The sequence below is a fragment of the Cuculus canorus genome, chromosome 2 (genome assembly GCF_017976375.1).
Source record: "Cuculus canorus isolate bCucCan1 chromosome 2, bCucCan1.pri, whole genome shotgun sequence".
Lineage (NCBI taxonomy): Eukaryota > Metazoa > Chordata > Aves > Cuculiformes > Cuculidae > Cuculus > Cuculus canorus.
Window position 1 is genome coordinate 109,144,631 of NC_071402.1, and position 16,261 is coordinate 109,160,891.

At 39.8% G+C, this 16,261-nt stretch overlaps 1 protein-coding gene across 5 annotated transcripts in view; it reads left to right on the plus strand.

The window, feature by feature from the left end:
* The window catches only part of BMPER (BMP binding endothelial regulator), a 151,381-nt gene that overhangs the window by 105,028 nt on the left and 30,092 nt on the right, over window positions 1-16,261 (plus strand). The gene's annotated exons all lie outside the window — the stretch shown is intronic.

The window sequence follows — 16,261 nt, forward strand, 5'->3', positions numbered from 1 at the left end:
AATGCATCTAGGACTGGGAAATGCTAGAAGACACACAGCTTGGCTTGTAGTCTATGCGCTTGTGCATTTAGTTTGCTATAATGTATCCGTGTGCTAGGAGCCTGGCAAAGAATGAAGATTATATTGTGTGCAGGTTATAATACTTTCTTTTTCCTGATGGCTGGAGGCAAGCAGAGAGCACTAGAGATGCTAACACACACACAGGGTCTGTTGAATGCATTTCAGCAACATTCCCATCTTACTTCTAAAGGTAAGTGATGACAATGCAAATGGAAAACAGGCACAGAGAGATTTGTTTCATTTTGCAGTGAATTTTTGGTGCCTTTTTTAAAGTAGCTCATGATTAATTTAGTGCAATACACTTCCTGACACCACAGCAGAAAATGATTTATATTTTGGCTACAGCAGCTAGAAAAAAAAAATCTCTACATGCTTGCACACAGGAATTACCATCAAGCATTTTTGTTTCTTTAAAATGATGTCTTCTGCTTGTCCTGGAAAGACAATGAAAAGAAGTATTTAATTTGATTATGTTCTTTTGTAGAAAACTCTATTTTTCCCTAAGGAAACTTTATGTTTAAATGACCATCATATTCTGTCAGAAGTAGCTGTTTGTTTGTTTCCATTTAGATATGGCCAGTTGTTAGAATGCTCAGCTCCCAACGGAGGAATCAAGGATAAAATATAAATTAAAATTAAATCTTGGTGATTAATAGAATGCTATTCCTTGTTAATGACAAAGTCGTAGCAAGCAATTTATTCAATGAATATGGCCATTTTTCACAATAGGAAATTCCCTCAAGAAAGTGGTAATTATGGGACACACATTCAAGATTGTTCTGGGAACCCTTCTAACATAAATCTTTGCATATACAAATGCACATGTGCATGTGTGTGTGTATAAGTATAAATATGAGTATTTGAGAGATTTGCATTTTTCATTAATTTTTTTCAAAGAATGCATAATTAGTGATGTCCTGCAGAAAATGTAAACTACTGTTAAAAGAGAATTAAATTAGTAATTACAGCTTTTTATGGAGGTCTTTTAGAAAAGCATATTTAGTCAGTGTTTTCTAATTTCAGGCTAGGCTTAACTAAAATTGTTCTAATTCTTCTTTTCTGACTAGGGACAAGCTCCTAGCAGTAAGACAAGCAAAGAGGCAGAATGTTAGGGTCAGGCTCTTTCATTTTTCTATTCACATCCTCATTGAATGGAATAGCTTCTCAGTTTTTACTCTCCAATATTCCGCATTATGGAATTTTCCCATTCAAAATACTGCGTTCTCAAGACTTAAACTTTCTTAGTTGTTCTTGCCTGTATTATCAACATTGCCTCATTTTCATTATGCTGCTCTTGTGCTGACCTGCTGTTGGTAAGAATTCTCAGAAGCAGAAATAAACTCAGCAGGAACATTACAAATTAGGGTGTGTTTTCTCCAAATACCCAAAAAAGCAGAGAACAATGCATTGCAAACATTTGTCTGACATTGTGTTACTGAGGATATTTCTGTGAAGAGGTCTCAGATTCATTTTGTCTCATTCTTTTTACAGCTGTAGTTTCTCCTTTTGTTAGCTGTCCAAAGAACACGCAGCAAGATTGTCATTATTGTTAGGTGAAAAGGATATGGTTAATGTTTAAAAGAGTAAAGATCTATCTGCATGGTTGTGGAGTGAAAAAATGGATAGATCTGTGACACCTTGGGAGTAATGGTTGTGCGCCTTGCCCTTAGCCCTTCTTTTTTTGATGTTGTGGCTTTAGTGACTTGTGTTTCTCTGCAAAGTGCATGGTAGAAGAAAGCACATTATAAGAGCCGAAAAAGAATTTTGAAATAGTCCAGACTGCAAACTAACAATTTTAACATCTAATTTTATACCACTATGTTAATTCCTCGTTTTGTAACTAGACAAATTTCATGGCCTTTTAATTGTGGTTTGGTTTGTTTAGTTTTGGATTAGTATTTTTTTGTTTGTATTTAATGCTTTGCTAGTTGCTCAGTACTCATGAATAATACTCTAAAAATATGCCTTATGGTTCAGCTTTCTGGAAGCAAGTTCGTTAAGCAGGGAAATGATTTTGAATTTCCAGGAGGTTTTGGTAAAGTCTTGGTGAAGAAGAGATTAGCAGTGACAGTCATCACCATTACCACTTGTCTGTTTTGATATTTTAATATGGCTAAGAGACCTGGATTAATCCTTACCAGAAAAGAGAAAAAGTTACCAAGATTGTTTGGTAGCATGTTTTTAAAGGGGATACTTTGTGTGTGCAATAAAGCTTGCAGTGAGATTCCTGAAGCTGTTCTTGAGTATAAACAGCTCTAAAAATAGGTGATACTCTCTTAATTTCTCGTGCTGCTGTTAACAGAAAAAGCTCTGTCACATTATCAAGAAATACTATGTTCCTACTTAAGCTCTTGGTTGAAGATTTTGGGAGTTTAAGGGACTTGAAGAAGGACAAGATGACTTTCTGTACTCACCAAGACCTACCCTATGGCTAATCTCATTGTGTATCTTCAAGAGTTATCCTGGAGCAGGGATCTGGAGGTTACTTCAGCCCTGGTGAGGCCAGGAAGCAGTGTGGCATGGGGGTCAGGTACTCAGTGTGCCCTCATGCCTGCTTTGCTTGGCCACGGCTGATGCCTCTCGATAAGCTTCCTTGGGAGACGCGAGAGCAGGCAGCATCAAACAAGGCTATAGGGACCACAGTGAGAGAGGCACAGCAACGCTGCTCAATACTGGGACAAGTTCAGCTGCAGGAGATACTGTAATGGAAGACACAGGACTAGTATTCCTAATAACACCTGCCCTCATTAGCATCTGTTGCCTTCTAGTAGGGTTTTTTTAATGGTTTGGTATCACCAACAGATTTGGAATGTAACATCAACATGGTATCAGTAGATCACCCACCTACATCTATGTAGCAGCTGAATTCATAGATGACTAGTTAGACATTTCTCAAAACTCTCAGTACTGCCATAACTTTGGAAAAAATATTCAATATCTTGCTTTTACCATGCAGTAGATTTTGTGATTTGAGATGGGAAAATTTGTGCTCCTATCTCTTGTGACAAGTCTTTTTATTGTTGTTCTTCTTCCTATTATTACTATATACTTTTCTTATTGTTGCTATTATTATAATTATTATTACATTTGTAACAGACAACAGCATACCAAATAATTAATTACTCTTTTTCTCTTTTGTAATTGTACTAAGAGATATGTTATTCCCTCAAACACTTGAATTTAATCATAGACAGTATTTTATGGCAAGAAGTAATTAACATAGTAACAGCCTCATTTGTTTGAATCTGTTAATCAAATACATTCAGGAATTGCAAATAACTTTATTGCAATTCTTGTCTCAAATGCTTCCTGTGACTGTGCTCACATTACTTCCTCTTAGCTCTCGGTTAATCAGTTAATAGATTTCTATTTCAGTTAACCAATTAACTTTATGCAGTTAACTGCTGCAGTCTTGCAGTTTCTCTAAAAATTTCAACTTAACTAGAGAAAATATTATTGTTTAGAGTTAGAGCATAAATTGCAATGTTGTGTAATCTGTCAGCTCCCTGTTATTGTTTGACAGATATGCCGTGAATGGCTGCAGAGAGCATGTGAGCTGTAGCATTGCTAAGTTAATTATGAGCTCTATTTAAAAGATGGGAATCAACAGTTTGTGGCTTTGAAGCAGAAGGTCTGAAGGTTTTTTTTCCCCTGTTAACAATGATGTCCTACAGCTGTAAAATTCATGTGGTTATGCCCTTATGTTCACTCAGTAGGACAGCGCAAAAGAAATGTAGGCTGAAAAATGACTTCAGAAGAGCCTGTTTCAAATATTAAAGGGGTCAGTGGAACTGGCATCTCTGGAGCCTTCTGTGTGCTGCCAAGGGTGCCTATTGCAAAATTCTCCCTATGAGGTTTTCTGGTCCTGGCTCTGCATGTGGGCACAGCAGTCGCCTGCAGTGCTCCAGCTGAGGCTGGGCTGGTCCATGGCTCATCTGTGGTGTAACCGAAGGGCAGCTCCAGCTCTGACTGCTTACCAGGGTGACTCCTTTCCCGGCCTCTGCACCAGCTTCCACATGTGTCTTTCCACCCACCCCAGAGGAGAGCTGGCCTGTTTCCCACTTTGGCTAGCGGTATTGGCTCAAAAAAAAAGGACTGATGTGTGAAGCTGTGGCTGGTTCCCTCACAGACCCGGCACAGAGCAGGGTCTGTTGCTCCCACTTGCCTTTGTGCTAAAGTAGAGATGGATGCTCCTGTACCTGTCAGACCGCCTGCCCAAAGCTGGCCCTGAGGCCGAGTACTAGCATAACCAACAGTGTAACCACAGCAAAGAGGAGCTCAGGATGAAACAATTTACTCAGCTTCTTGGGCAAATTGTCACTGAGCAGCTGTACAACCCAGGGGGCTCTTGGTTAGAAAGGAATTTAAAATACTTGAAATAATAATTATATTTTTTTAAGCAAATATACACCAGGACTTAAGTTTCCGATGAGCTAGATGCTCCACTTTCCAGTCTGCTCTGTTCAGCATCTTTGAGTCTCCCATCCATTTGAAGTTACCGCTGAAGCTTTTGTGGCTTGCATTGTTAAGTGCTTAATAATTCAGGCTTTCTGTAGAGAAATACTGTGCTTTATATAATTCTATTTACTTAAGGTGATCCTTTGCAGATCTGCATTGTAGAAATGTGGAAAGGACTAAGCCTAAATGCGTAGCCACTAGGAGAGCTGGTATTTTCAAACCCTGCAAGAACACTGGTCCTTGGGAACATGTTCTCTATACGTATCTGGTCAGGTTGCCTGCTGCCTTTATTTTATGCCTCTGAATGAATTGATATTATTCCCTAAACCACTTCTAAATGTCAGCCTGGACATCTTGTATAAAGCCATGGTGAACTCACTGAGATTCAGGTAACAGAGACTGTGACTTACACTGCTGGTGACTGACAGTCCTAACAAGTGGGAGAAAACAGACTTTGTGGTGTCTGATGCCCTTTGAGATTTCTAGCAACAAGCATCAAACTTTACTACCTGTATGCTGATGTTAAGGAGTGCTGACTCCCTCTATCCCCCTCGTGTATGTGTATATGTATAAATATAAATATATACAAAAATATATAAAAGTCTGTAGATCACCACTGTTTTAAGCCTCCTCCTTGACGTATTTTTCATCTGATGTATCGAAGAGTGAGTGCAAGCTGCCAGAAAAGTACTGTTTAGATTTAAGGATTAGAAATGTGGATTTGGACAAATAGGTTGAATGGTCAGAAAAGATAAATCTGAAGCCAAGCTGAGCTCAGTTATCTGCAGATTGTTCCTCTTTGTCTTTCCCCCACATCCCTGCCTCTGGTGAGGTATTTTTCACATAACCAAGACCCATCCACTTGTGTCTCTTTAGCAAAGTACCTCAGGAATTTGAGGCTAGAAAACATTCTTCTCTTTGTATCAGTGGTTATTACAGCTGTAAAACATTGAAGCAGTGCCAGAGGATTCACAGATGTCTCCTTTCCTGTTGAGGTATTGGGAATGGTGGGGGATGAGGGTGGAGAGGTCTCCAAAATCTGACAAGACTGTGGTGTTGGATAGGCACCATTCACCTGGGACCATCCATGGTTTGCTTCCAGCTGAGAAGCGCATGCTTCCCTGATGACCTGCTTTGTGCTTCCCTATATGGAAACTTTATGATTTTTTTGTAACAAGGAGATATTTTTTTAATAGGAAAACCAGATAAGTAGCGCACTACTCTGTGATTAAAACCCAGGGAAGTTTCTTTTCCTTCAAAGGATGGCACGTTTGGAATGTGTTTATTGTTCTTATCTAATTATATGATCACAACACTACTTGATGCTGTCCTTTTACACTAAATGAGATGTTATTTGCTACTGGTTGCAATGCGATATGAGGCTTCTTTTCTCTCTTTTGCAGTAAAGAACTCAATTTGTGATTAGGATGCATGCACGTATATAGAGACTTGGTACAACAGCTTGCTTCTGCCTGGTAAAACTTAATTTCTTTCTGGTTTATTACCTGGCTCAATGAAATTCAAGTCAGGTGTTTCATAACCAAATATGTCTTCCTCATTGCCTAGTGTCTGGCAGATGTGAGACTCTGTATATGAAAGTGTAAGGTCAGTTTGACTGAGGCAAACATGACCCCGAAGGATGGCAGGCACTGTGGGAAAGGGAGGAGAAAGGCAGACATCTGACAGAAAAGCAGGATACTATAAATGCATTTCTTATTTGTCAATATAGACTACATTATCAGAACTTGTTGTTCCTGGATTATCTTCAGCAGAGGTTTGGTAGGGTGGTTTTGTTTTGTTTTCTACAATTCCTTAGAATCATGGGATTAAATCCTGATTCATCGAAGTCAGTGGGAATTTTGCTATATGTAGGTGACAGGTTTTCATCATTGTGACTGTTCTTGTCCCATGCAGGTTTCTTGCACTAATCTGTTGCATCGGTTAGTAGTTTTTAGTTAGTCTTCCGACCATTTGCTGTATCACAGTTGATATAAGAAAGCTTCAGCTGGTTCAGAGACAGCAGGTCCATTCTTTACTGGAGTAGACAAAGTGAAATACATTCAGATTGAGGCTCCCAGATCCTTTCTGCTTGCCTGTTTGTTCCCAGGGTGGCTTTCCAAGGCAGAAGACATCATTTGTCTGGCCACAGGTAACAGAGATCCTTTCTGTGTTTCACTAACTTGATTTCACCAGTGGTTCATTCCTCTCGACTGTAAGAAATTTGTAGAAAAAGGTCTGCAATGCTAGCTCTGCTGTACCTCACATTTTTCAAAATTTGTATGATAAGCTTTTAAACATGCCTTAGACATAACTTCTTTATTATAGAGTTCCCCATCTCAAATATCCTTATTAAAGCTGCAATCTAAAAAGTGCCACTATTTCACAGTAAGCATGAGTATATGCTAGGACTATCATGGCAAAATACAAGCACATCCCTGTTGCATAGACTCATAAAATTTTTTGGAAAAGGCCCTTTCACATTCTGGAAAACACTCTTGATGTTTCAGTAATATAATACAATGCATGATTTTTAAAAAAGAAGAGAAGACCAGGTGTAGGGAGGGACTGGTGGAAGAGCACAGAGATCTCCTCCCTTGTGGAAATGTTTTGAAAGACTCCACCTGCCATTTGGTGCAACTTGATCCATTCCCAAAGCAAAAATACTTGCTATACTGAAGTATTCTTTTTAGCTGTGAAAATAAACTCTGTATTTTGGAGGGATGCAATTCAGAGAAGTTGTCCGCATCATCAGAGGAAACCACCGTGTATCTCTGTCAGGTACCACAGTATTTTAACTACAGCTGCTACAAAATCCAAGACCTCTGTTTAGTCTCTTAGGCTTTCTTTGCTAGTCTGTTTTAATTTAATTTTAGCTTTTTATGCTTCAAGCTTTACTGTGGTATTGATTTTAGATAAAACCCAGAGATGGTTAGCTGATGGCCATATGTCTATTTCTGTGAATAAATAATTCAAGAAGCCAACCTATCAGATCTCATATTCTGCTTTGGGCAGAGGCTAATAAGTGTTGCAAGGAAGAGGAAACCTACCCATAATGTAGTTGGCCACTATGTCATGTCATATATGGTGGAGAAATCCCTTTCAGGCTCTTGAGATGATCAGTTTACATCTCACAGCATGAAATTTTAATTACCTTTCCTTTAACATGCATAACTGCAAAGCTACTATATTTCAGCTCCTAGTTTAAGCCACCTGCAGTATATCCTGCCTAATTAGACACACAGCAAAGATGAGCGAGGGTGTTTATAAGCAGGCAAATGAGACGAATTTGTGGGAAATGTTTTAAAAATAAGCCTAACCTAATCCTTCTGTTATTCTTATGAGTTCATTTATGCTTCTGGCAGGATAACGAGACAAAGCAGGGCATGAGCTGTGACCAGCACAAAAAACCTTTTCTGTAGAAAGTGTGCTTTAGGGAGATTTTGACAGCTCCGAGCAGCTTATTGAGCTTGCTCTCGCTGTTGTTTGGAGCTGACTTGCTGCATGTGAAGGGTTCATTTTGGAGACTTTCGGTAGGTTATATTTAACTGAAAGCTTTCTTATGGGTGTTTTTAATAGCTCAAGTTTTTTTCCTTCATCTTTGCTGTTGTTTCCTAAATCTTGCAGGGCATCAAAAAAATCTGGGGTGTTGCTAGTTTTCAAGATCTCCAAGGTCCTTTGAATTATGTCAGCTTTTTACTAGCTGTCTGTGGTATTAAGTTGCAATCCAGGGTAAAGACAAGTCTGCTCATCTCCTATCTGTCCCATAATGGCTCGCTGTATTGATAGGTGTATGAAGGTCCCATACTCCACGCTTGCTCTCTCAAGTGTGTAGAGTGCTAGTGTGTAAAACAATTAACTTCTGTTAATTACTCAAGCCTCGTTTTTCTTTTGGTCCTCACAGCACATGAAAGAATCAGCATATAACATCACTGATGATTTACACAGCCTCGCAAACAAGTGCAGCACAAGCTGTATTGGGAGACGTCTACTGCTGCTGGTCAACCTGCAAAATGTTCGCTCCTTGGGCTGTGGAGCACTGGGAGCAAGAGAGATCAAGTACCAGGCACTTGCAGTGTGAGGGGCAGGTGCAGCCCTCATTTAACTGCAAGTACATGGGTCCTACACAAACTGTATGAGGCAGGGCCAGTGCTCATGAGGGCTTGGGGGATGAAAGATACAACTTGTGACCTCCGTGGCACATCATGGCACCTGAGGATTATTGTACCCTAGGGCATCACAACACCAGAGAAAAGAGCAGGCTCGTGGGGAATAGAGCAAGAACGGGTGAAAGTACTTGTGCCTATATAGGAATATGTATTTATCCATTTAAAATATTTACTACTCCAATACATAGTCTTGGGTAAAGTATGCTGCACAGGCTGGATGCCTAAGTATGTGTGTCAGGTTCACCCGCTGTTTAAACTGTTGAGACTGGTCTCAAGACCAGTGCCATCCTGGAACAGAGGTAAAGCTAAAATGCCACTGGATCCAAAATACACCATGAACAGTCCCTTCTCCAAAGGGAACAGTCGGGTTATATTTTCACCCAAATGGAGGGCTCCACATATATGAGGAAAAGTACTGTGATTTCTCCTCTTCATTATGATATGCAGATGATGAGAGCATTTAAGTCTCTCCCTGACTCCCCCACTTAAGCCAGTTGAAATTAAAATTGGTGGGGAATGTGCTGGGATACTGAAGGGAGTTACAGCCATATGTTTTCTTGCATTCCTGGGTACTCCTACAACTAATATTCTGTTTATATAAAATTCCTGAAACATAAAAGCTAAAATAAATTCAGCATGTGAAAATTAATAACAAGTCATTTCTCTTATGATCAGTCCAGAGGAAGCTGTCGTAAGTGTTAAGGTATTCAGACAGCTGAATTTTGTACATCAGCTCTCAAGTGAGGTATGTAGTTTACAAAGAGTGAGTCCTTAAGGTTATGTAGTCCGTGAGCACATGAAGTAAGAGGCTGTTGAGGATGGTGGATACCATGGCAGCATGGAAAAGGTTTACAAAGTTCATTTCCTACGTGCTCCTTCTTAGCACTTTACATTTTCAAATTGCAGTGTAAACATTTAATTCTCACTGCAACCTGGTTTAAAGTTGTTGAAATGAAGAAAGAGTTCTTTGCTGTGCAGAGAGCCAAGAGCAGATTTGGGATTAAAACGTGAAAGTGCCTGGTTCCTGGCTTCAAGCTCATGTCCTTCTGATAGGATTTAAGAGCTTTCACATGCACAAGAAGCATATTGTCTTATTCTTGTCAAAGTACAAATTCTTCTCAAACTTTCAGAAGGAAGTGTTGCTAGTCTTTTAAAGAAAGTTCTAAATCTTCTCTGCTCCTGTAAGGCACAGTTAGCTGACAACATCATAACACTTCATGCAGCAATGTGTATTTGGCAAGAAAGAACCTTAAACCAATCAAAACCTAGCAATGGATTGAGGCATGTACTATAAAAGACTTGTTTTTTGGAGCAGGAGTTGTCAATATGCAAGAAAACTCCCATACTCTGTTTTCATATATCAAGGATTTGGCTGAGGTTTGAAAGCCCATTTTTGTCATGCAGCTCATCTATCTGTCTATGTATTCTTCTCCGCTGTACTGATTTCTCAGCCGATCATTCATGAAAAAAAATTCCATACTCTCTGGAGGGATATTTTTCATCGTGGCACGGTAGCGACATAGATCATAGATATCGTGGATGTCTTCAAAGGATGACATAAAATTTAAAAGATTTCAGGATTTGCTGTGAGTATAGATTTTTTTTTTCAAAAAGGCTCACAAACTTCATGAAGAATCATAGAATCATAGAATGGTTTGAGTTGGAAGGGACCTTAAAGATCATCTAATTCCAACCCGCCTGCCATGGGCAGGGACACCTCCCACTGCATCAAGCTGCTCAAGGCCCCATCCAGCTTAGCTTTCAACACCTCCAGGGATGGGGCATCCACAACTTCCCTGGGCAACCTGTGCCAGGGCCTCACCACCCTCATCATGAAAAATTTCTTCCTAAATAAACTTCTTGGACTTGTTTCTAAAGGCAAAGATGATTTGCAGACAATATAGAGAAGGATCACCAAGATCACTTAAAGGGGTTGAAGTTTGTTCTGTAATCAGAGAAGAACTACATAGATCCCACAAAAAAAAAGTGGCTCTTTTATCTGTCATTAAGGTTGTTAACTTGCCCTCAGGTTCTAGACATTAATTAGGCTGTTTTGTCAGCATATGAAATACATAGTTCCTACTGTTTGCTTCATGATTCCACACTTTTCAGAAGGCCCTGGTCTTCACTGCAACCATTAATAATGAATATATGATTTCAAAAGTACCCACAAGCACAAAACTGAAATACAGCACACAGACATTTCAGCCCTTAGTGAGGGATATTTTGTTCATCTTCCAGCTCTCCTTTAACTCACCTGTACTGATACCCAGATAATTTGTCTTTCTGGTTAGTTTGATCTCTAGACAGTCATTTTGAACTGTTGTCCATCCATCCCCTGCAGATGTAGAAAGCAGTTAGCAGGCACCTGTGAAATGCATACTTTGCATGGCCAGGTGAGATAATACAAAACCTGGCAGCAGAGAGGTAATGAGAGAACAAACTTTTCTGGCAGCATATTCTCTCATGAGCTCATGCTTTCTCCCATGTCATCTGGGCTGCTACCTGACTTGACATGATCTATTCTGTAGCCATAGCCTGGGTTACAGGGTAGCCAGGCGATAACCCTGGCCAGGATTCCCATCTGGTTTTTGAGGTGAGGAATTCACACTGCATGGTTCTCTTTATCAGTTGCATGCAAACTGTACACTGTCTTGTAGCCCCAAGAATTTCCTTCACCTGTCTCTTATTTCTCTTTTTTTTTTTTTTTCTTTTTCAGTGCTGATCATATTTCTTTCTAAATGATAAAGTACTTGGCCAGGAATGCTTTTTAGTTATGGAATACCGCAGGAATTTTTGTCAGCATTCCCTATCTATGGAAGTTACAGTTTTATATGGTCAGAGGAAATTTAACTGTGGCACTGAAAATAACTCTTGCAATGTAAAAAAGATGCTCTGTATTACGTTCACCATCCTCACAGCAGATGCAGGCGCTGGGTTCAAAGTCATGCCTAGGTTAAAATTCTGTGTACATGCTTGGAGAACTTGTGGAGTATGTTTTCAGTATCATAACTGTGATGTGCCTGATTGACAGTGGTCCGTGCAGAATGTTTAAAAGCTTTTCCATATGACTAGGAAGTCAGGGGTTGACAAATTTCCTCAGTGTTTATAATTAAAACCCAGAAAAAGATATTACACAGTTAATGGTTTCTATGTTGTGGTCAATATTAGGATTTATTGACTTGAGAACCAATATTGACTGAGGGGAAACTAAGCTTTCTTTTTCCCTAAGGCCTTCCAAGTCTGGATGTTGACTGAAAACAGAAGGTTGCATGGTGTAGACATCCAATAGCAAGCTTTTCCAAGGGCAGGAACTGGTTTCTTCCACTTTCAGAATGACTCCAAAGTTAGTTATAATATTTGTTACAATGCCTTACAGAAATTAGCATTACTGTGTTGCTTTGAAGAGCCTTTTAATTGTGGATGTGCCCCTTTGACATATAGTTGTTGGGCTTATGAAGAGTGCATGAAAACGCTGGATTGGTAGCCTAAGGGAGGGACCATTGTGTGTTGACTGTGTACCATATGAATAGCAGCAACAAGGATTTATATGGTGTCCTACTGTTATATTTTCATCTTGGTCTATGACAGCACAACTCCTTGAAGTCCACAGTTGGTATCAACCTGAATAACTGCAAACAATCTGGTGACTTTTGTAACATGGGCTATTGCTTCCTGAGAATCAAGAAAATACAGTGGTACTCATTCCAGATTATGACTGCTCTTGTTTTTGTGTTACAAGTTTTATCATTTAAAAACATCAAGTGCCTGAAGAGGAGAGAGTTTGAGCCAGGAAAGTCAGAGATCAGAGCCTGGTCTCATAAACCAACATATTACGTGACTTTCACTCCTACATATACAGCACATGTATTTTTGCTTCTGACTGTTGCCTGAATTATATACATTGCTACAGATCTGAAGAGTGCTATTTTTTTAACAGTCTCTAAGAAATTAATCTCTTGCAGATGCTGGCTTGAGACTGGCAGCATCCTTCATTTTCAAGCTTAAGGTACTAATAAAATTCTTAAGACCGCTTTCCATTCAGATGTGAGAAAGCCTTCCAGTTTGACATGAACCAACTCTTTGACTCACCCTTTGTTGAGTGGCAAGAGCAGGGCTGGTTCAAATCTCAGGGCTCTAGACAGAATTGTATTTCACAAAGTAGCCCAATAACCCATTCAACAGTTAGCCCCAGAGAAGTAGTGTAGCCAGACGTTTTTGACACTTCCTTTCTGTGGTAACTTGGAGCCTGTCAAATTACATGTTCAGACTGAATTTAGGCTTCTTGGTGGCTCAGCAAAAGGGTTGTGTTGTGAGCTGAGTGTGGAATGACCCAGAGAGGTTTGCTGAGCTTAGGTGATGCAGGAACAGAAACATTTTTTGTGATACCAAGTGTCAGCTGCAAGAAAACCAACTTTATCTTAAGATTAATGATATTTCTGAAAGCTGGCAGAGAGACATGTATTTTAATTTTCAAGACTCGTATTGGTTTTGTCCTCTCTTGTAGCATCCACTGCCTGCTTTGAATAGGAATGTTCTGCAAGTGCAGTGATGCCTAACTTGTCCTTTTGGCTCAGGAAACCACTTTATGCCCTGGCAGCTAGTGTTTCCAGAAAACAGCAATAACTTTGCACAGAGTCTACCAGAAGCCAGTTGTCTCAACACTAAAAATTTTTAGTGTTCTCTTATATATCTTGTAAAAGTGAAGGCTGTCTTCCTGTGCAGTAGTTCAAATGAAAGTGTGAAAGAATGTCTTGTTTTTTTGGTTTACCCTTTGTTTTCCCCTTTTGCAATTCAGGTGTAACAATGATGGAGGAACACGTTTACAGGGCTGTGAGGCTGCTAGAAAAAATGATCCTTCCCAGGGCTGTTCACTAAGTGAATCATTAGCCTGACTATAACAATAAATACCACCACAGAGAACATGCAAGGATTTATCCAAAGGTCACATTCACCCAGAAGGTTTCTCTGCTGAAAGAAGCTTGCAGCTGTGTTAGGATTAAAGAGTGTCAGAGAACCAGTGCGTGTGATTTTTTCACTCTGAGTAAAATATGAGCTGTTTGTCTAGCAGCCCCAGAGGAGGGATGCTAATGTCACCCTGCCTTGGGGCTGTCATATATATTTCTAATGGGTTTTTAGTGTTCAAGAATAATCTCCTTTTTGATGCATTTATCTGACACATCCTAAGCTCCTATGATGCCCAGGAGGAGATCTTCTTCCCACTGTTCTGAGAACTTTGATAGTCACTCGGAAAAAAGAAGCATATTGGGAACAGCCCAGAAAAAATGAGTGAGGTCACAGTCTTGTCCCTAAAATGGAGGTAGCCTGAACAGATCACTCACCTTCTCACTTGAATGTGTGTGGTAAACACAGTGGTTCAGACTGCAATTAGATAAGCATTTTGTTGGCAGCAACAAGCAGCTGCGTGGGTGATTAGTTGTTGATGGGCTCCAGTGAAAACCCTTGTGTGAGGTTTTTAGCATCTGTATAAGAACACAGTCATGTAGTTGAGTGTATGGAAACATTTCTATGGCTAATCTTGTTAACCTGTTTCTCCTTTCACTGATAATATTTTGAAGTCAGAAATAGTGTCATGAGTTTGATACTAATTTAAATGGGGAAGAAAGAACTCTCCCTTAGCAGCATAAAGTGCATTGTAGTCCATAGTTGTATGATGTCTCCCTTTGTCTCTTTCTGGCAGATAGCATAGGTTTTCTCCTCCCCAACTGTAGGGAGGCCTGGCTCTCTCAGTAGATACCATGGAAAAATGCTGTGGTAGTAGAGAGGAACCTGCAGTGTTGCTGTAATGAATGTTCATTGGGAAGCAATTGTGGTTATTGTTGCATCTGTGCAATTAATCTTCTGACATTTGTGTTGCAGAAAACACTAGAGAAAATCCGTGAGAAAGTTTAATATAATTTTGATTGCCCTTTGTAATTTCCTACCCACAAGTAATTTCATTCTTTATCAGAGGACTCCACATTGGAAGTGCACATGTGGTAGGCGTAAGGAAGAGAGGATCTGTTGGTCTCTCCTCCTTCATTTCCATTATGAGTTGATTTTCCTGAAAACAGTGCTCTGGTTTTGCTCTGTATTTTAGAGGAGCTTCAGCTCATCACCTCATGAGAGGTAATCTCTGCTGTGATCTACACAATGAATTATGGGCAAATATTTTGACAGTCCATCAAGAACTCTTTCACAGCCAGTTAGCAGATTATGTATTTACAGCCAGTGGGATTAGAAGTGACGTTCTGACTGACAGCTCTCTCAGCAGTGTAGCCATGCTGGTTGTTTGGACCATCTCCGAATCTGCTCTCTGTTGTCGTGATTCCACAAGATTCTTATATGAGTTTGATTTGGAGAGTCACATTAATGATTGTGGGTTATCATAAGAGATGGGTTTCCATGTGTGATAGCGTTTAAATACAGAAAGCTGCCATGAAACAACATGAGGAGAGAGGAAAACACGTGGGGCTAAAACAGTGCCATGTTTCTATTTTACTTCTGAAAAAAACTAAGTCTATATCCAAATTGCACAAGACAAAATATCTTAAATTTGGTGTCTTAGCTTGTGTGGAGCTCCTGGAGGACCTTTGTCAAAGCAGACCACACAGCTTTTGGCAAAAAAACACAGAGGTATTTTGTTGGGATTTTTTTTTCCTTGCTTAATAGAAAAGTGATCCAGTCCTAATTAAGAAGAACAGTACCCACTTTAGTGTAATATTTTCTGTTTTATTATGACACTAAATAGGTAACCTGCAAGCAGTGTGGTGATACTTAACTGTAGTCCAGTTAGACACAAAGACCAGAGTTACATTGCAAGTAATCCCTTTTCTTCAGGTGGTCAAGGGCTTTAATTTTTAATCTCTGGATTTGTTAGTAAGCATAAAATTCCTTTTATACCTTCGGGCTAGTGTTTTGGAGCTGGGTGAATGGTTGGACTCAATGACCCAGTGAGTCCCTTCCAACCTAGTCATTCTGTGATTCTATGAATGAGAGATGCTCTGCCCTTTGTCACCTATGAAGTAGCCCAGGGATACCTCAGTCAAAGTCTTAAAATGTGAGCTTTTCTTAAAAAGTCTTAAAATGTGAGGATAAAGCCTCCAAATTCAGAATGAACCCCCTAAATGGTTTGCATGTGCTACTGTAGGGTCTGTCCAGCTCCACTGACCTTATGGCACAGGTGGGTTATCAGCTGTGCAGGACATGGACAGCCATTTATACCAGTTCCATGTCCATTGGTGCAGAGTTTTGCAGATGCATACATTGTACCAAAGGCTGAAAACATGTGCCTGAACGACCCAGGCAAAAAGTACTTTAAAATTTATTTTGAATCTCTTTTATGCTTCCAACTTTCTCTGTCTTTCTCTGGTGCTCTAACTATTTATGCATGCTTGCAAAAGAAAAACCATAACAAAAATCTTTATTTAGGAAGAGATTTTGAAGCAGTGACCTTCTGAACTTTACATCATGGTTTCCATTGTCCGTCATGCTTGGAGCAGTTTGAAATTTCCTAGCAGCTTATCTGTTGTCTCAGCACTGGGGTTTTCTCTTTGTCTTTGATACCCAATTAGTGG